General features: G+C 35.8%; 1 protein-coding gene across 22 annotated transcripts in view; it reads left to right on the plus strand.

The window, feature by feature from the left end:
- Positions 1-20,872, plus strand: part of MEF2C (myocyte enhancer factor 2C) — a 174,592-nt gene that overhangs the window by 55,564 nt on the left and 98,156 nt on the right. For 2 of the 22 annotated variants that reach the window (XM_032335782.1, XM_032335784.1), the window contains exon 1: positions 17,836-18,053. The exons of 15 other annotated variants lie outside the window; for them this stretch is intronic. The gene's annotated coding sequence lies outside the window, so the exon portion shown is untranslated. Of the gene's footprint in view, positions 1-17,835; positions 18,054-18,994; positions 19,372-20,766; positions 20,821-20,872 lie in introns of those variants that run through there. 5 more of the 22 variants (XM_032335776.1, XM_032335775.1, XM_032335781.1 and 2 more) reach the window with 4 other exon arrangements.

The following is a 20,872-nucleotide window of genomic DNA, read 5'->3' on the forward strand; positions in this document are numbered from 1 at the left end:
CAATTTAGGGGTACCTGGCTGGCTCAGTGGGTTAAAGCCTCTGCCTTTGGCTCAGGTCATGATCCCGGGGTCCTGGGATCAAGCCCCACATCAGGCTTTCTGCTCAGTGGGGAGCCTGCTTCCCTTCTCTCTCTCTCTGCCTGCCTCTCTGCCTACTTGTGATCTCTATCAAATAAATAAAAATCTTTTTAAAAAATACAATTTAAGTCAGAGAAAAATTTAGTATTTTTGATGCATTATGTTTCAACTACAAATAGCAATATATTTTAAGTCCAATTTTCAAGATAAAGTAGAAAAGCCAAACAGAAACAAAATGAAACACTCTTCTCTAATCCAGTAAGAACCAAAGGTTGAAATGTATTTTTAGATAAAAGCTCAGATCCTCAATGCATTGAATTAGACATATTCCCTGTCAAGTAATTTAGGACTTTCACATAGAACTTGAAAATTTAATGATGAAAATAGTTCCTTAAAATTTTATAATGCCTCCTAAGAGTGCGACAGCTTAACAGAGGAAGAAGAACCTGGAATCTGGCATTATGCTCCCTTGTCTCAAAACCTAGTTTTGCTACTTACTTGCTGTAAAAAGCTGGGGAATTTTCATGTTTTCTCTCCCTTGATTTTTTCCTGAACTGAAATGTAATAGGACACATGATTACAAACTTATCCAAGTGAGAATTCCTACTGAAATAATAGAAATAATGTTCCTGGGACATGTTCATTCAATGTTAACATTCTCGCTAAGATGACTAAAAATTGTTTCAGAGATGTTAAATATCAAACATAAATTAAGACTCTTGCCAGAATTCCAAATTTTATTCTAGAAATCTTTTTTTCCCATGTTGCCAGTCAAATAGAATCTCCCACCATGATAATTTTATGGATTAAAGAAAATCATAGATACTAGTTTCAGTAGTTCATAAAATCTCTCTTTAGACATAGAAGAAACATGTATGTTACCTAGTTAATGTGTCTTACTTGGTAGTGGAGAAAGTGAGTCTTAGAAAAAATTGAATGAGACACAAAACTTGAATTTCAGAACTATTAAATTATTTAAATGTGATTGTGTAGCACACATTGTCTACCTAAAAATTGGTATCATTTTTTTTATAATGTCTCAGTAGAATTTTAAACTTCAATTCTAACAATCCATTGGTATACCACTGATGATTTCAAATAGAATTTAAATGACATGCATAGTATTTTAAGTGATAGAATATGTCTATGTTTCAGTGCTTAAGCTTCAAATAACTTTTGGGGGAAAGCAAATAACTAATGGAACAAAAACCCAAATAGGAAATGCTTTTCATGCCATGATTAAAAAAACAAAACAAAAGTTTAACACACACACACACACACACACACACACACACACACCAAGACAACACAAAGCCCTGCATCTAAAAGGAAATGAGATAGGAAAACATTAACAAGGCATTACCCTGTGGGATGACACCCATCCCTAATTTCAAGACTTCTAGAAGACGAAAGTTGCTTCTCTTCAAAAGCCACTGAGATCCTAACCAAGAATATCACCTTTAAAAAATATTATTTAGATGTCTGGGTGGTTCAGTTGTTAAGCATCTGCCTTCAGCTCAGGACATGAGCCCAGGGTCCGGGGATCAAGGCCCACATCAGGCTCCCTGCTATGTGGGAAGCCTGTTTCTCCCTCTCCCACTCCCCCTACTTGTGTTACCTCTCTCTGTGTGTCTCTTTCTATCAAAAAAAAAAAAAAAAAAAAAAAAAATATATATATATATATATATATATAAAATTATTTAAGCTCTCATAAATACATGGAAAATTTACATAGAAGCTGGCATGTTGGCATATATCTAGCCACACACCAAAGCTGTTTTCTTTCTTATCTCACTATTTTCTCCTCCTGAGAAATTTTTTTCAGTGTATTAATGAAAACTAAATTTGTAACAAATAAATCATCACCATATCTCCCACTTCCTTATTTACTATAATTTTGATGGGTGATGCTATATTCATAAATTCTCAGTGAAGGATTTTTCTCACTGCGTGTCTTTAAATTTTTCCATATGGTTGATTTTTGTAATTGCACTGTTTTTAATCTGTTATCTTTTATTACACCATAGGGTATCATTGATCACTTGCTCTCATCCTCATATAATAGAAACATCTAAATATTGCAGTCACAGACTACCCAGACATAGAGTCAGGAAACAGAAAAGTGAGTTGGCATTCTTGATTTACTAGAATTTTTTCTCTTTCAGTAAAACTAAGACAATTTTACTCATTAATTAGTTTATATTTTTTATCAAACCTGGTGATTAACCAAAGATTCATAATTTCTTAGGATCAAATCACTGGCAGGAATTAAAGATCCAAAGAATTCTTCAGTAGAAAAAGATGACTGTTAATGGAGCATTTTTCAAAGGAGTTGGAAATATTTTTAAAGTATTCTTAGAAAATGTAAAATGTAGGATGGAAGATTGTGCAAATGATCAAATACCACTTCACCTGGTATTTAAAAAACATTTAAAAAAAGAGGGGAGTATCCGGTTGGCAAAAGAAAGACCCAAAGGAATGGAAATTTAAAAGCATTATAAGAAAAGAAGAAATTAAAAACAGTATGGAAGTGGAAGTTCTAAGAAATAGTGATGGCTTAAAATTTGATAAAGAGAATAGAAATTAAGGTATGGTATTTACAAATTCATTCAGTTCACCCATGAATAAGAACAACAACAAAGGATAAAATAAAGTGTAGCCTGTTTATTCATGTAGAGGTGAAAGTAAATATAGATAATGCCAGGAATATTGTAAATTCCACAAGGGTGTGATTTTTTAATGTTTTATTTTTATTTTTTTTAAAGATTTTATTCATTTATTTGACACAAAGAGGGAGATTACAAGTAGGCAGAGAGGCAGGCAGGGAGAGAGGGAAGCAGGCTCCCCACTGAGCAGAGAGCTCGACATGGGACTCGATCCCAGGACCCCGAGATCATGACCCGAGCCGAAGGCAGAGGCTTTAACCCACTGAGCCACCCAGGCGTCCCTATGTGTTTTATTTTTATTCTTTGATTTATCCCTTAAAATACTGCCTAAAACACAGTACATACTAATGCACTAAAAAATAATAATAATAAAACCTGAAAACCTTTAGAAAGAAGGAATGAATGAAATGTTTCTTTGCTTTATCTTTTATAGTTATTAAGCAACAAAATGAACTCATGCTCTCATGTCCACATGCATAGAAGTGTCACATATGTATCTATGACCTGTGGAATCAAATGATACTAAGAAACGAAGAAATATGGAATTCCTTGGCAGGTCTTACTAAAGCTAAGATAATTTTAGTAGTAGAAATTCTTTTAACATAATGCCATTGCAGGGCTATGAGGGTACTATTCCTAAGAACTTCTAGATAAAAACTGGAAGGTAACTATGAATGATAATTTTTTTAAAAGAAAGCAAAGGATGGCCCAGGGAACCACTGTTAGTAACTAACTTGCAGAGTTAAAATACAGAAGAAAAAAATCACAATGAGTTGTTAAACATTTTGTATACATTCTGTAATACCCTGGGTATGAGTATGAACCAACACAGCATCATTAAAAACTGGTCCTAGGAGGATATTTTAAGCTATAGTATACAGTGTGAAGGAGAAGAAATAGGCATAATCTCAGCTTCCAAGGCTTTTGGTTTTTGTCCTGTACAACATACTCATTTGTAAAATGGAAAAATATCCTCTAAACCACACAGATTTAAAGATCCTCTAAACCTTCACAGTAAGTGAAGGAATAGTGAAATAATTTATCCACTAAATTTAAAAACTTTAATGAGTCCTATGTAAAGTGTGTGAAGTCTGGCCCTTGAAAGATAGGATCTGAAGCCAGCCTGATCTTGGTAAAAATTAGTTAACTACAGAAGTGGCAAGCATGGGGCGCCTGGGTGTCTCAGTCGTTAGGCGGCTGCCTTGGGCCCAGGTCGTGATCCCAGGGTGCTGGGATCGAGCCCCACTTCAGGCTCCGTGCTCAGTGGGAGGCCTGCTTCTCCCTCTCCAACTCCCCCTGCTTGTGTTCTCTTTAAAAAAAAAAAAAAAAAATGAAGTGGCAAGCAATTATGAAGCTTAAGGAAATACAAAAAATACAAAAAAACCTCTACGTACAAAATAGAGAAGAGAAAAAAAATCTGGCAAGGGAAAATAATGCAAAATGGCCATACATGAAAAGGTAAGCTTTGGCTTCAAAATTTAGGTAGTTTGTATATAATTAAAAATATGTACTTGATGGGAATATACAACAAGAGCTTATTTTGAGTACTATGTGTATTTTTGGACTGTAGAGTTAAAGGCGGATATGACTTGAAGAGCTGCAAATATGGGGGGAAAACAGAAAGTAAAACAAGGGCAGGATAACAAAAACAGGTATAATTCAATATACAATCTTGAAGTGTCTGAAATGAGAACATGATGATCAAATGTTGTTCTCTGTACAGTGGGTAGAACAAGAGGAGTGGGCATAAAGTATTCTGTGAGGGATTAGCTATAAGTCAGAACTTCCTGAGTGAGAGTTGTGAAATATCAAAATAGGTTACTGAGGAAGGTTATGTTGCTCCTTTTCCGGAAGGCCTTAAAAATAGTAGAGGTGGAATCCTTGTGAAATAATTTGGGGATGGTATTATCTAAAGGAAGAGAAAATGTATGACCTTGCATGGCCTCTGCCAGTTTTAATGTCTGACATTTCTACTCTTACCTTAGTTGAATGGAAATATAGATACCTATTTCAATTCCTCTACCCCAAATGGATCATTTTGCTCTTTTTTAACATGGCAAAATTTAGATAAATTTTAAAGTGGATCTCCTAAAGATCTAGTTTAAGAAAGTGATATTTCCAAGCTCAACCTGAAATTCTGCTTAATAAGTTTAGAGAAACATTTATTAAATAGTTATCCTTTTTTCTAAGGATCTGAATAGAAATTGTGCTATATTCATCATTGTTTCCTAATTCATAAAATATATGAACTAACCATTTTTATGTGATTTTGATTGTTGGAATCATCTGTAAAGTGACTAAATAGTGATTTGGTATGTTAACTACTTACTTGATGACAGTGTTATACTTTTCTAGCATGTAAAAATGATGTCACCTCTGTACTTCTCAGAACTCTTTTATTACCAGAGTCACCCAAAGGCATGAGAGACTCTGATATAAAAAATATTCCAGACATCTCTTCACTGTGAAAGGCAATATTTGCCAACAGGTCCTTTCTTACTGAATTAGAATTTTCAGAGATTTCCTGTTTACCAAACGCCCTGTTCAAGTGCATGGGCTATAGAAACAGTCATGTTGAGCTTTCATTTTGCACAGTCAACAGCCCAGCATCTTAAATTGAATTCAGGCTTGAATATAATGGGTCATTGTCAGTCATGGAGTTTTTGAATGGCTCTGACCCAGTGTGCTCATCAGCTGGTACAATAACATATATAAATACTTAAATGAATATATGTGTACCTATATTTGTACCACAGGGCTCTCCCTACAAAAGTAGGAGGACAGTCTGATACATGCTGAAAATGTACAAACTATTACTTCCTCACACTATGTAGGCCTCTGACGACAGAGCAAGGCTATGTGATACACTGTGGAAAAACTGATGTGAACTTCTGTAATACACCAAAGTGTGTGATTTTTCTTCAACAATTATAAATATATTGCCAATTATGTCAACTGTTTTTATACAATTAATAGTATATTTTATTAGGTGTGTGTCTTATAAAGCTGATATACATAAAATTACTTCTAAAGTAATATATTTAAAGAGTGTGAATTGCATAGTTACAGCCAGAGGTCTCAAACACAAAGCATTCTAAAGAAGTGGGTAAATGTATAAAATTCTGAAGTGGAAACTGCACTGCATAGAGAAGAATATTGTAGTAGACCATAATCTGAAGAAATGAAGGAGAAGCATAAAGAGATGGAAGAACCAGAGGAGCAGCAGAAAAGAGAATAGGGGTTAATGACCAAGGTAATGTCAGAATGAATTGGATCTGGGTTTGAGACTTACCCAAGGTACTGTAAAGGAGAGCAAGATGACGATGAGTGCCTTAAGCCTGAAGACAAGATATCTGTAATACTTGTCTTAATCATGAATGAAGTTGATTCTCCTGACCCATCCTCAGGAAGACACCCGTCTTCATGTTTTTGCCCAGGACTCATGATGTAGATAAGCTTATTCATAGGCATTCACCTGGTTTCCCTTGTGAGCAGCCATATTCATTTGTAGAAAAGGAGAGGGGGAACCTACTGATGCAGATGATATGCTAATAACAACTAACTCACTCAAGTGTCATTCTTTTCCCCTACTTGGCACAGGGAGTTATTTTTTGCCATCAAGAATAAGAAAATGTTTAAAAAAAAAAAAGAATAAGAAAATGTTAGGTGAATTAAAGAACACTGACTTTTTAAATAAAGATTTTATTTATTTTTTAGAGAGAGAGAGAAAGAGAGAGATATTAAGAGAGAGCATGAGCAAGAAGGAGAGAGAGAAGCAGGCTCCCTGATGAGCAGGGAGCCTGAGGCGGGGCTCAATCCAAGAACCCTAGGATCATGACCTGAACCAAAGGCAGATGCCTAACCAACTGAGCCACCCAGGCACCCCAAAAGAACACTTATTTTTTTTTTTTAAGATCTTATTTATTTATTTGACAGACAGAGATCACAAGGAGGCAGAGAGGCAGGCAGAGAGAGAGGAGGAAGCAGGCTCCCTGTTGAGCAGAGAGCCGGGCTGAGGACACTGAGATCTCGACCTGAGTTGAAGGCAGAGGCTTTAATCCACTGAGCCACCCAGGCGCCCCAAGAACACTTATTTTAAAAGTACTCTTAGATTCCTCTAAAATGCTCTGAACATCCCATTTTCTGCATAGAATTTTAACTTGAAAGCACTCTTGTGAATAGTACCTTGCTGCATTAGCAGAGTATGTGGTTCAAGTACGAGTCTGGGACCAGATTTATATAGTCTATAATTACTTACAGCCTAACAGGAGTTGTGTGACCCTGGGCAAGTAACTTAACCTCTCTGTCTTCCAGCTTTTTTTATTTTGTAAAATAGAAATTATTAAAATAGCCTTCCTCATAGGCTACTGTGAGGATTGGAGTTAGTATTTGCAAAGCTTTTGGTGCTAAAGGAAGTATTTTATAATTCAGTTATTTATTAAATTTCTAAATACGATTAGTGACTCAAAGTGCATAATGTAACCTTAGTCTTAATTGTTTATATTGCTTGAGGTGAACCAACTTTTTAAAGCCAAAAATATGGAAAAAACAATTCTATTTACCCAGGCAATTTAACATCTTTGTCAGTTTATTTTTTCTCTAGAACTATATCCTTTGGAGAAGCATTTTGACGTCATTTTGTCTTACACCTTCACCAAATTTCTGTGAATTGTCTTACACCTAATTCACCAAATTAGGGACTTAAAAAGGGTCTTTAGAAATTGAACCTCGTTCCCTTTATGTATCTGAGGAAAATGAGACTGAAAGCCGTTGACTGGCCCAAAGACAAGCAGCTCGTGGGTAGTCGAACCCCTCCAAGAATATGATTACAAATAGAGCTTTCTTTAACTATACTCTACCACTTCTTGGTGCTTTGGAAATATATTGCACTAATTGCTCAATATTTTATTAGAATTTTTTAATTTAAAAGAACAGTTTTCTGCACTTTATATCATATTTGTTATTTGTAAAACTAAAAGAATAGTTTTCCATCGTTTTATCAATTATTCAATAATCCTTTTTTGTTCTCCTTGAGCCAGGCACTGAGCAGAATGTTGGTTCAGCACCGTAGTGTGTTCTGCAGTCAGAGGGAAGATCCCTTTCTATAAAGCTAGCATTTCCCAAAACATATTCTGGATATACAGATTCTGTCATCTAGCACACTGAAGAATATGAAAAGTCCTGCACCAAAGAAACTTCTCTCTTCATTTTTTTTAATTTCCTGACCTTTTTTTTTTTCTTTTTTTTTTTTAAGAATAGTTTGTTATAATCCTTAGAACTACTGACCTTTGGAATCCATACTGGGGTTTCTGAGGAGAGTCGTGGGATTGCTTCCACTGATGGGTGCTTTCTTTTAGATCCTAGCTTTTAGAGACTCAGGATTAAAAAGCCTCATTTCAGTAAACTTCTGATCTGTGATAGCATGGTCTGTTTTACAGGGGAAGTACTGTAATCCTTTCCATGTATTAGTATCTGCCAAGGATGACTTGAGCTATCCTTGAAAATAGCCTGGGACAGAATGTGTAGACATGCTGAGATAAGGAGCCTCCTGCCAGGCCTCCAGCATAGGAAGCGACTTAGCTTACCCCAGGCCCACGACCGGCCCTCTGCAGCACACTTACCCTGCCCGGGTGTATGGAGGAAACATTCTGTTCATCTGAGAACACCTCTATTCCTAGCTCTTTGACAGTTTCACTTTCCATATCCCCTCAGTTTTAAACATGTGGAAAAAGAGATAAAGGAAGGTGATGAAATGAAAAAATGAAGTGGGGAAGTCTATGGAGAGAGAGAAGAAACTCAAATTTACATGCCTGCTTTGCATGCGATTATGGCTGGCTTTTGGAGGGGGAGGTGAGTGTTCTCCAAAGGTCATTTTATAAGATAGGAAGGAAGATGAGTATGCAGTGTGAAATATTGGTTAACATTGAGAATAGAATCAAACACTATGCTGATTAAACCATTTTGATTAAAATAAAAACTTTTCAAATTTCTGATTCTTTTTTGAGGCATTAGATCAACTATAAATGAAAATAGATCAACATTAATTTAGGCTTCATGGTAAATTGTACAACTTACCCTATTTTAAAACTTAAAAATATGTTCACCAAGTAGGAAATACAAAGAAATTAGTGCAGTAAAGGATCAAATTTATGCTGCTACCCCTCCCCACCCAGAAATCACAGGGGAGCGAGAACTGAAAGTGTATACCCATTATTTCTTAAATAAAGTTTAGTTGCATAGGAAATTTTGACCCCTCTCCTTACTTAAAATACTGGTTTTTCATTAGGCATTACTATTTATAATTAAAAGTGTCTATTGCCTTTTGCTTTAAATTCTGATTTATTAACAGTCACAATCCTTAAATTTTGTATTTTTCCTCTTAAAAATGCTTTAATTTAAAAAATACTAGATGATTCAATTTGTCTGTTCATTCCAAGTTGGAAATTAATCTGTTTGGCTTGAGGCTACGTAGCTTACTCTCATTAGATGGGTATGTCCAAAGATATGTGAACATTTCCCATACAGTGAGACACTGGGATTTTCAAATATCGCTGAGATCTTAATCAAAACTGTGCTGATTGCTTGGGAGTTGGGTCCTGTGAGAGAGGAAATAAATCAACCTACCCCCGTGACTCAGGTACATTAGTAATGTTGTAAGATTGTTTATTTCTAAAAGAAAGAAGGTATAATATAAAATATGTAAATCTATATTTCACATTTGAAAAAGTTTTACATTGTATTTGTCAGATTGTTCATAGTGCTATGTATATTTAACACTGGAAAAGGAATTTTTATGCCCAAGAACTATTTCAGTCAGTGGACATTGATTTAATGAAGTGTCCATGTTTCAAGGGAAGACACACCTTTGGATTCAATTCCTATCAGTTTAGAAACTTTTTGCATTATACTCTATTATCCGTGCTTCAAAGTATTTATAATTTCTATGAACTTACACAATACTGAAGTGAATAAGTTTACACAATTAATTTATGAAATTGAATTGTCCCCATTTGAATTTCTATAAACAGGGTGCTGGTTTTTATTTGAGCCTCACAGACTTCTCCAAGAATAGAAGTGTTATTATTCCCATTCTGTAGATAAAGAAATTGAGGTTTGGGAAACGCTGGATTAGCCATTTGCAGCAACCGTGACAGGCAGAGTATTCATGGAATATTCAGACTGGAGTCGTCATCTTCCAAATACTGCCTGGCTCCATCCGTGTTTTAGATTTGTCCTCGGATGTCATCTTCTCAGCTGTCATCTTCCGTGACAGCACTGCCCACTTCTGCCCTTTCCTGCTCCGGCACCTCCTTGCCTGTTCTCCTGTGGCATTTTGTTTCTAGCCCTTCTAGATCTATAATCATCATATTAGCATGCTTGTTTATTGCCTCTCTCTCCCTTCAAAATGCAGGTTTCGGGAACACCAAGACCTACTTTGTTTTGTTCACAGTGGTGTCCCAGGTACCTAGCATCATGCTTGACACCTTTATGTCTCTGTAACTCAAGATCAGACTTTTTCATTGTTATCTCTGTAAGATTAAGCATCATGAACTTGGCTCACAGTCTCCGATGACATCAGTGTCGCCAAGATTTGATCTGCACACATGGTCCAAGTTGAAATTTAATTTAGATCTCTGACGAGGATGCACCACGTACATACAGTTGCGTGTCGTTCATCTGCTCCAGAGCCATAGCAGGTAGGACGCGATCGTGCTAGGAGATCTGTACTGCATACGTCTGCCAGCGTTTCATTTCTCACTTTTAACCGACAGCATTCCTGACCAGCAACCCTGAGAAAAGTCCTGAAGCGTTAAAACTGTGCGTTACACAGCACTAGTGTGTTTTACAGCAAGCAGGGCTGTAGTGCAGACTCCTCTTGTCCTGGAGTTTTGCACAGATAAAGGGAGGATATAGTTTTGAGAGGATTGCTCTAACTACAAAGTGCATCCTGAAGGCCATTTAGCTCACAATGAAGGTCTGTGTTTTAAAATAGCACTATAACAAAGTAACTACAGAGTTTTTGGCAAGGGCTTCAACTATTTATAGAACTAAGTAAGGCATAGTAAATAATACCACAGTGCCCAGTTCTCCCTTGCCATAACCCCAAACTTACGAGAAGCACTGTAATTATATTTTTCTACTTTAAAAAAAAATCATAGTAGCCATTATCAGTTTAACCATACGGAAGCTCAGGCTGAGATTTCTTTTTTAAATGCATAGTTTTGATTTTCAGCAGCTGCGCTGGGTCTTTAATCATATATTATCTTTATGAAGCCTTTTTCTAACATATGTTAATTGGCTGTTTTCTGTGACAAATTATGAGCTCTTACTTTGATGAGGTTCAATTGCAATCATGTTGAAGTCGAGTACGTAGAGTTTCCACCCCTGCTGGCTTCTCAAACCACTACAAACATCTGCACGTCACTGCAGTGCTGAGTAATGGCAGGATTTGGGCTGGCTGATTTCACTACAGATTTTTTTTTTTTCCACAGGATATTTTCAGCTTCTTTGTACTAAATCTGTTGCAGGGTTTGCCCTTTTTAGCAGAAGCATGCTCTAAAATTAACATCAAACCTTATTGGCGATTACTATAATACAGTGAGAAATATTTCATAATACAACACCCTAGCATCTGTTTTGCTTTGCTGAAATTTTAGTGTAGTTTTTAGTGTAGTTATCATACATTTTAAAAAATCAATCAGTTGTTAGGTTGTTAGTGGTTTCTAAATAATCAGCATTTTATAAAAAATATTTTGAATTCTTCTGCAGAGAAGAACGGGTGTTTATTGAGTGGATGACTATCTATTTAGCTGTCGTAAAGAAAAGGCACGTACCACTTTTTCTAGGTATTTCCAAATGTCAGTATGTGAAAGATTCTATTATATTTTCTTTTTTCTTTGTAGTTACATCTGTTGGTTAAGGAATGAAAAGAATTACATGTTCCATCAAGGTTAATGTCCAATAAGGGGCATAGCATCCATTTCAGTTTGCTATCCTAATGTCAGTTTTTAATATATGATTAGGATGAACAGATATGTTCTAATCCATCTGCTCTGAGAACTGTGACAGATAGCCTGCATGGATACCAACAGATGATCAGTGAGAGCTATAATTAGAATAGATGTAAAAATACAGCACATTTGTTTATATTCTCAGAAAAGTAGTCAGGATAATTGATTAAGGCCTTCAGAAACTGTGTCAAACTCCAGTCATACTGAGATGAATTTAATTGTGTTTCTGGCCTGACATCGAAGGTAAAGGACTCTGCGAGTGCGGTTCTCCAAAGCCAAACCTAGGGGTCATATTTCCATACAGGTATTAGAGTTTAGAATAAGATGAGCCAGATGTGAACAGGAGCTACTCCTCCTCATGAGGCTGTTTTTAATCAGCCGTTTCCCTGGAGTAGCACACAATCAATGAGCTCTAAATCCTGAGGCTACCTGCATTCAGAGGAAGGCCTGCGAACATCATTACAGAACTTACAATTGAGTATATGTGAAAAAATTAGAGCAGAAATTAAGGGTAAGAAAGGTTAACTTCAGAAGTCTTACTTTGGTACTGCTCTTTTAGAAGGTCTCAGAGATAATTTAAATGTTAAAAAAAAGTATTAAACCCTACTAAATGCAGATACTAAATCCACTAAAAGATCACTGTAAATAAGCCAAATGGAAAGTTATTATTGATTTATGTTAGCCAGAAGTGTTTGAATATATGTATTATTTTGAGAAGGTAGATAGGTCAATTTCAGCATGAGTAAGTAAATCTAAGGTGGGTTGTGGGTTGTTTTGGGTTCTTCATCAATAGTACTACAGCTAGAGAGCATGGCTTTAGGAACCCTGTGTGACACTTCAGTGTGACTGCAAAGTCAGCGGATGCACTGTGTCTTGAGCGAGTGTACACAAGGAAATTTAGTTCCACTTGATAAGACACATACTTAATTGGCTTTAAGAAAATAAACCAAGGTAAAGAATGATGTGCAAATGAAGCAGAGGACTTGGCACTTGACTGTATGGAAGCCCGTGAGCCATGTGGCTTAATTGGGGCCAGTTGGGATCATTTAATGATTGCTGTCAGAAGATCAGATTTAATTCTCCTTATAAGAAGACCACAGTGGGATAGAGTTAAACAAATTGTCATCAGAGGTTTCAGATGAACAAAGCCTTAATTAGGTTGATTAGGATGCTGTAAAAGAGATGAAGAGAATAGAAAAATTGATGAATCACTGGTTTCCATGTTGAGCCACATGTAACAGCAATATCAAATATCTATATTTTGAGAGACATTATTACAGCATTTTGAATATTATGTATATCAGATGGAAGGCTCTGAAGTTCAACTAGAGACAAAAGTAAATGACATGCAGTGTAAACAGTGGGTGATTTATGACACATATTCTTCTTAATGTATAACAAAAACATTGGCAGGAGGACAGTGGTATGTCTTTCCATTTAAAGCCCATCTTTAAATATTAAATAAAGAGGGAAAATAAATAACAACAGAAGCAAATTATTTTCAAGGACTTGATATTCAGTTGTTTAATGTATTATTTGAATACAGAAGAAAAACAAAGCCTTGACTTAGAATGTCCTTTTGACCATTCATATCACAATCTTAGTAATACTGTGATTACTTACCAGTGATAATACTCATGACTACTCATGTGTCTTAAAACATATTCTTACTGTTTTATCATCGCATTATGAAAGACCAAAATGTGGTCTTTCCATTTGCTGCAGCTTCACAGGAAAATGTTCTCTCTGCACACACCCATACACACACACACACACCAATGTATCAGTTAGGCTAAAAACTGTGCCCAGTGCATACAAGTTTTTGAGAAAGAGATTTATAGAATATTTCCATTTTAATCATGAAATATGATACATGAAGGCTTGAGAAAACAATGAACATAAAATTTTTTTCTGACATGATTATGAGATGTCTGGGAATTCAGATTTTGTTGTAATAAGATGGTGATATGGAACAGCAGCATCTCCCCTTTCAAGCCTGGCTTGATTTGAGGGCTGACAATTCTGTTTCGCTGATACTGGTGTTGTATAGTGCTTTACTTGCTTTGTTCAATAACAACAACAACAAAAAATCCAGCTGCATACTCTTTACAGAGAGGTTACAGCTGGGGAACAGAACACAATCTGTGATGCTGACTGGTAGCTCTGATCTGTGATGAGACAGTGCCTATTTTACCTTTGTGGTAAGCTCTGCCACATCACAAAGTGGCCTTGGAAAGAAAACGTGGTGGCTGTACTGTTGTGAAAAATCGGGAAAACAAAGGTATGGTAGAACCCCGGATTAATTACTTAATATGATGAGGAAAGACAAAAAAACTGCGGTGTGGTTCAATAACACAAGGCTCTGGACATATTTAGACCATTTGGAGTTTATTTTGGCATGGGGAATGGAGAATGCTGTTTAAGCTGCCTTGTGAAAAAAAATGTCCAAGACAAAATATACCATGGAAAACCATGACAGGGAAGCTGTGCTTCCCCCGTGTTTAGTAAATTGTTTATAATGCAACACAGTTGTTTAAAGGTGGGTGCCTCCTAATTTCCAGAACTGTGTAAATAAAATGATTTATGTCAGTGATAATAGCAGGTTAAGCCCACTTATTAAATTAATTGCAGAGGTTTTCAAAACGAGTTCCTTTTTAGCCTTATTATATTTCTGACATACATTTCATCTCCTTTTGTCCTTGGGGAAAGATATTAAAGTAGGACTAGAAGCATTAATGTAGAGTTTTCAGCAGCCATGGTCATTGGGAAAATTGATATATTTCCCTAGTTATTTCTACTTTTGCAGCCTGAAGCTCTTCCATGACTGATACTTAAGAGAAACTTCTTAATTTTTATAACACTGTAAATTTTTCCTTCATGTAATGATTATTGTTAACGAATAAATGAAGCATTACCTGTTAGAACTTGCTCATCATTAGCTTTGCAAAGGCTTCATGGTATATCTAAGGACAATGATTCACTTGGTAGCCTCATGGTATAATATGGTTTTTATTTTCTGTCTCAAAACTGAAGCAGTCTTACAAGTAGTAGGTCTTGTTCCCAGTACTGCTATGGACCCACTTCACATATAATACCACCTTGAATGACCATAGCCATCCCCTGCACACCAGGAAGTTTGTTCCTGGCGTTCCTGGATGGCTCACTCAGTTAAGTATTCTATTCTTGATTTCTGCTTGGGTCTTGGTCTCAGGGTCATGGGATCAAGCCCCATGTTGGGCTCCATGCTCAACAGGAAGTCTGCTTGAGATTCTTTTCCTCTTCTTCTGTCCCTCCCCCAATCATGCTTGCTCGCTCGCGCTCTCTCTCTCAAATAAATAAATAAATAAATCTTAAAAAAAGAAAAGTCTGGGGGTGCCTGGGCGGCTCAGTTGGTTAAGCATCTGCCTTCAGCTCAGGTCATGATCCCAGGGTCCTGGGATCAAGCCCTGCACCGGGCAGAGAGCCTGCTTCTCCCTTCCCCGCCTCACCCTACTATGCGCTTGCTCTCTCTCTCTCTCTCTCTCTGTTAAATAAATAGATAAAATCTTTTTTAAAAAAAGTTTGTTCCCAGCTCATTGTAGGCAACAACAAGCTGAAGTTCAGACCTGAGCTTCCTAACTCGAAAATTCTTTCTACTTCCACTCCTCAGTATAAATTACTCTTCTTCCATATATGAGATGTATATAAATATGACAAAAGATTAAGTGAGGTTATGGGCCTGCTTTTATATGTAAGAAAATGTTCTCAGGAGTAGTCATTAAAAATAACAACTGAAGAAAATACACACCTGAGAGATGAAAATCTTAAAATCATTAATCAACTAAGTTATAAGCTCCTACTATAGGCCTGGCAGTGGGTTAGATACTGGAAATACGAAAGTGGGAATATGAAAGCAAGACAAAACGGAGTTGGCTCACAGATGTTGAAGAAGACAGGCAATTTCAATTATGACAAGTGCTGCAAAGGAAGACATGGTGCCATGAGTCCTCATGGGGGATTTGTTGCAGCCATGAAAAGATGGAGTGCTCCTGAGGAGGTGAAATTAGAGCTGAGATGGAAAGGAAAAGAAGTTAAGGAGACACAGAGGGGAAGGAGGAGCAGGCTGAGGGGATTGCAAATGCAAAGGTCCTGTGGTAGGAAGGAGCATGACATGTATGAGGAACAGACAAATGGCATTATTATTTGTGTGTGATACTGTGTTACAGAGACTTGAAGATAACTTAAAAGTCCATCATATTGACACTAAATTGAAGTAAATTGAGAAAATAATTTTGTGTTTGGCATGATGGTACTTATCCAGTGGTAAATAATGGTTGTTTTTTTATTATCTTTAGGAGGGTAAGTTTTGGCTCTGTATCTAAAACGAACTCAGCTTGCATTCATAGCTAAGGTAATATAACATGTTATATAGAATATCATAAACTTAAACGGAAGTAGAAGAATGACTTTCAGGACCAAGGAAATATTTCCCAATTTGTAAGACATCACGTAGTTGAGTAACAATAGGAATAATAATAATTATATCTTTTGAAGTTCAAAATACCTCTTAAGCAAAAAAAAAAAGTAAAAGTTCTACTTGTTCCTTTCAACCAAAATATAATTACATGTCTCATATGTCTTTCAAATATGTCGTGAGGTAGAAAGTTAAATGTATCTAGATGTACCAGAATGAGCCGAGTTTTCCACTTAAAATAATATTGAATCATTTAATTATCTGAATTAGTAATACCAAGCTTGCAGCTTAAGATCATTTTTGTACCTTCCTCAGAATCCAGTTTGTATTTATTTAACAGTATAATTTCCTATGTGATATAGTATGCTTGGTTTTGAGCCTTGAGTTTTTTTAAAACATTATATGAAGATGCTAGTGTTGTCAAAATGTGAATCAGTGAAAAAGTTATTTGCTAATATGAGTAAAAGAATACCAGAAATCTTTCTTTGCAAATTGACATCACATATTTTAATGTTTTATCATCATTCATGGGCTGTTTTTATTTAAGCAACTGCATTGTGCTTATCGTAGCAAAATACATGCTTTGCGAAGATAAGTTTAGCAGAAGAGAATTAATTTCTTCCCACATCTTTTAATGTGGCATGGCAGTCTCACTCTATGATCAAAACACATAACTGAAGGTTGTGTTTAATTTCTAAATCAAAGTGTTGTGGGAAGATGATTGAAATCTGAAGATGACTCAGATCCACTTGATATGTGGTTTTCTTCCTACAGAAACCTTATGGTAGACTGCCATTTCCATGTTAGAAGGAACCTAATAGTGATGAGATTGAAATAAATAGTTTCACTATATACTGAAAGTTTTTGTTCATTTCTTTAGTTCTTACTCTGAATTTTTTAAAAGAACTTGGAGACCTTCAATAACATAGGCATCTATTCTCCCCACCCACTGTATCTTTTTTTAAACTATGGGTACAAAGATGTAACCAATGTGTCTTACAAACACTGATATATTTTGGGGGAACAGTTTTTGTAATTCCTTTTTTTTTTTTAACTAAAAATATAATTTATCAAATTGCCTCTTTGCCTGTATAGAATTCTTCCTTTGCCTCAAAGGGTAAATTAAGATTATATGGCTGCATTAGCTATGTCAGATGATTTCTGTGAGGCATGACAAAGGTAATTATGATATATCCCCTACTTCACCAAAGGGAACTTGTTTGTCTTATTTTTATTTCTTAAAGAAATCTTAACAAAATATTAACCTAGAACTGAAATGGATTTTTCTTAGGTGTTTTAAAAATAGAAATAAAAAACTGAGTCCCCATGTCTGGATTTCTGTCATTGTCCCTTATCTGAACCTCTCGAAGGCCTCTCTGTGTATGGTGTGCAGCACAGCACACTCAGACAGTTCTGCTCAGAGAAGGAAGTGAAGAGTTTTGGTTCCCATTTTACACTTCTGGAACAGTTTAGGGAAGGAAGCACCTTTACACCTTTTATTGTTCGTGGTTGCTGACATCATATCCTTCCCTGACCAGTCTGTGCGTGTTTCCTGCCATTCTGTCAAGATTCTTCTGTGTTACGGGGAGGGATTTGTGGGAGGGAGGGAGGGAGGGAGAGAAAGGAAGGGAGCAAGAAAGAGTGAGGCAGGGAAGGGGGGAGGAGGTATGTGTCACTCAAGGGAACTTGTTTGTAAAGAGAGAGCTGGGGTAGGAGAAGGATCTTGAGCATCTGTCCACAAGAAATTCTTCTCAACTTGGGTCTCAAAACCACTTTGCCTTCATCTGTCTGCATAGCCAAACTCAAAGTGAACAGAAGCCTGCCATAATGAAGTTCCCCTTTTTAGTAAGCAGCCTGATTTTATTTTTCTTAAATTTAGGTTGACAAAAAGAAAAAAAAAATGCAGAAGACTGTAACTCTATAGAGTGTAACTGTGGTAGAGCATTTCTTTTTCTTTTTTTAATTACTGATTGTTTCTGTGTAGCTCTGTCATTTTCCAAGAATGCTGCTTTCATGTGGAAAGAAGTAGCGGCAAGGCTGCTGGAATTATTTTAAGCTTATGGTTGATTGTACATAATGAAAGTTCTCAGCATAACTTGAAATTCTACTACATGTAGTTTACCTATTCTTTTCTTCATGTGCATACAAAACAATTTTTAAAACTACTGAAGTTTTTTAATCTCCTTTTCAGCTTTTCTAGGCCTCCTACAAATTAATACTTGAAACTGACCTTACAATATAATTTTGGCATAAAAATCAGCTTAGAGAAGTAGTTACACCAAGAAAACAACTACTGAGCTATTATTGACCTTCCTAACTCTTTGAGTTTTTACTGACAGCCTTGAAATGTGGTGATCCATAATCAAATGTTCTAAGGCACGTTTCATGACATATTTCACTTCATGAAAAAAATCGCATCATCACCGCGTAGTAGTCTGCATATGTACATAATAATATCAAGTTTTGCATTTTAAAAATGCTCAGAAGGCAGCACTTCAAGAAATATTCATTTTTATGGAAAACAAGAAAATATTTTAATTTTACTGAAATTTAAACTTGTTTCTCTTTACATTAGCTTGCATATTTCAAGAAGGAAAATACATCGAATGGTATTTTCACCGACTATATTATATATATATATTTGATATACGCATACAAATTTTTTCAGGCAAAATATTTCCCATCCTTTTTTCTTTAAGAATTTAAAAAAAAAATCCTTGCTCTGCTCTTTTTAAAAAGTGTTTCTTCTTTCAAAGTTGTGAAATACGGGGTGGTGAGGTGTAGGAACTCTTCTAAGTTTGGCTCATGAGTTCTCTCTCTGCCTTTCTGAAGAGACTTTTCTCGAGGGATGCTTCTCTGCTTGTTTGGTTATTTGTATTTTGAAACCAGGATCTGTCGAAGTTCTTGTCTTCCCCGCCCTGTCACCACACTCTAATCTGTTCACCCTGACCTTCCACCTTAAAGTGAATAAGCGCTTAGGCAGGCATAGTCCTGTAAGCCGATAGTGCCACTGGCCTCAGCCAAATGAAAAGAAAGGAAATTGTCCCATATGCGTTTGTGGATTCATGGGTTGGCTTTTTTGTGATAGAGGAAGCCTGTCTGTCTCTGTGGGGTCTTGCACATGCATGGGAAATGCCATTCTAACGGGCCGCTTGCTTCTAAGGTAAGACTTTAGGAAACACAGGAAAGTTGCCCAGTTGAGTGATATTTAAGATGGTTTCTAAAAATAAATAGATGGACAGTGTGTGGCAACGGTGAATATATAATGCAACTGTGCTTTGTGAAGGCTTCATATTTTAATGTGATTTTAATGTCTTATTATAGCTAATTTTTTCATGTGTATTTGTCAAATGTGTGTTACTTATATAACTCTTTAAAACTTTTGAACTACTTCCAACATTCAAAATTGCCGCTGGGGTAGTAATTTTTGATGAGCACTGTGTGGTCATGATGTTACTCAACATATATAGTATTCCCAAGGGCACAACTAAGCTGCAGTTTCATAGAAAGGCATTGGGCAAAAGAGAATGGATGGTCTTAGTATTTAAGCAGCGCTTAATCCACCAGAACTAATTATATCATAATAGCTTCTGCAATTAGATAATCACAGAAAATTTTAATTTAAAGAAATTTACTCAAGGTGATAAAGAATTTAGAAATTAAATTAAAGAAATCAAAAGACAGCAGATGATCAGACCAAGTGTGTAACAGCTTTCCTGTTCCAGTAACTTTGAATTAGAGCCAAATAATCTATTAAATAGCCAGGACATTGGCTTAGCATTACATAATACATGTGGGAATTTCTCAGGTCCCTCATCAGACACCAGCTAAACAGGGAAATTCTGAGCAATGTATAAAGTAGTTGCATTCTTTGACATAAAACTGGATAGAATAATTGAAGCAGTTGCTTGCAAATCTAGAATCCAATGTGGAATGCTTTCTTGTTAACTTCCACATTTCACGGCAATTCATTTTCATTATGTTCAAGTGTTTTCAGATATAATTTAAAACAAAGTAAAATATATACTTTTAATACTCGGGTTCTCTGGGTTTATTTTATATTATTGATGATCATTTCTTTAGTTTTAATTCATGACCTAAAGGTATCTAGTATATAATACTGGGCTTCTGTAATTTTGTATGTTACTCCCCAAAGATATATGATATGTCTTTTTAAAATATTTAAATTTAGAGAACTGATGACTTATTATAAAAAGTGTAGTTATAAAAAAAAAGTATCATTATAAATGGAGTAATACTCTAATTTTTTGCACCATTTCTTTTCTGTGAATGATTATCTTTTTTGATGCTTATATTCAAGATATAGCTTAAGGGCTTTCAAGAGGAAAAGGAGATCTCACTGCTGATAGCTGCTTATTATGTAAGATTAAATATCCCATATTATTTTTACAGTGTTCTCATAGCAGTGACTTTTTAAAAATAAGATTAAAGGATTTAGATTTAAATTAGTTGACATTTACATATATCAAATAGCACTTTCATAATAGTCCATCCTATTTGCATAACGAGGGGACGTTATCACCTCTGCTGTCAAAACACGAGATTGTTTTCCCTTCAGAAATGAATTAGCTGCCCTACTTAGCATACACAGGTACATAAAGGTTCATTAACTCTCTGATTTAGGTAATTTTTCATAATGGAAG

This window comes from Mustela erminea, chromosome 3 (assembly GCF_009829155.1).
Source record: "Mustela erminea isolate mMusErm1 chromosome 3, mMusErm1.Pri, whole genome shotgun sequence".
Classification (NCBI taxonomy): Eukaryota; Metazoa; Chordata; class Mammalia; order Carnivora; family Mustelidae; genus Mustela; species Mustela erminea.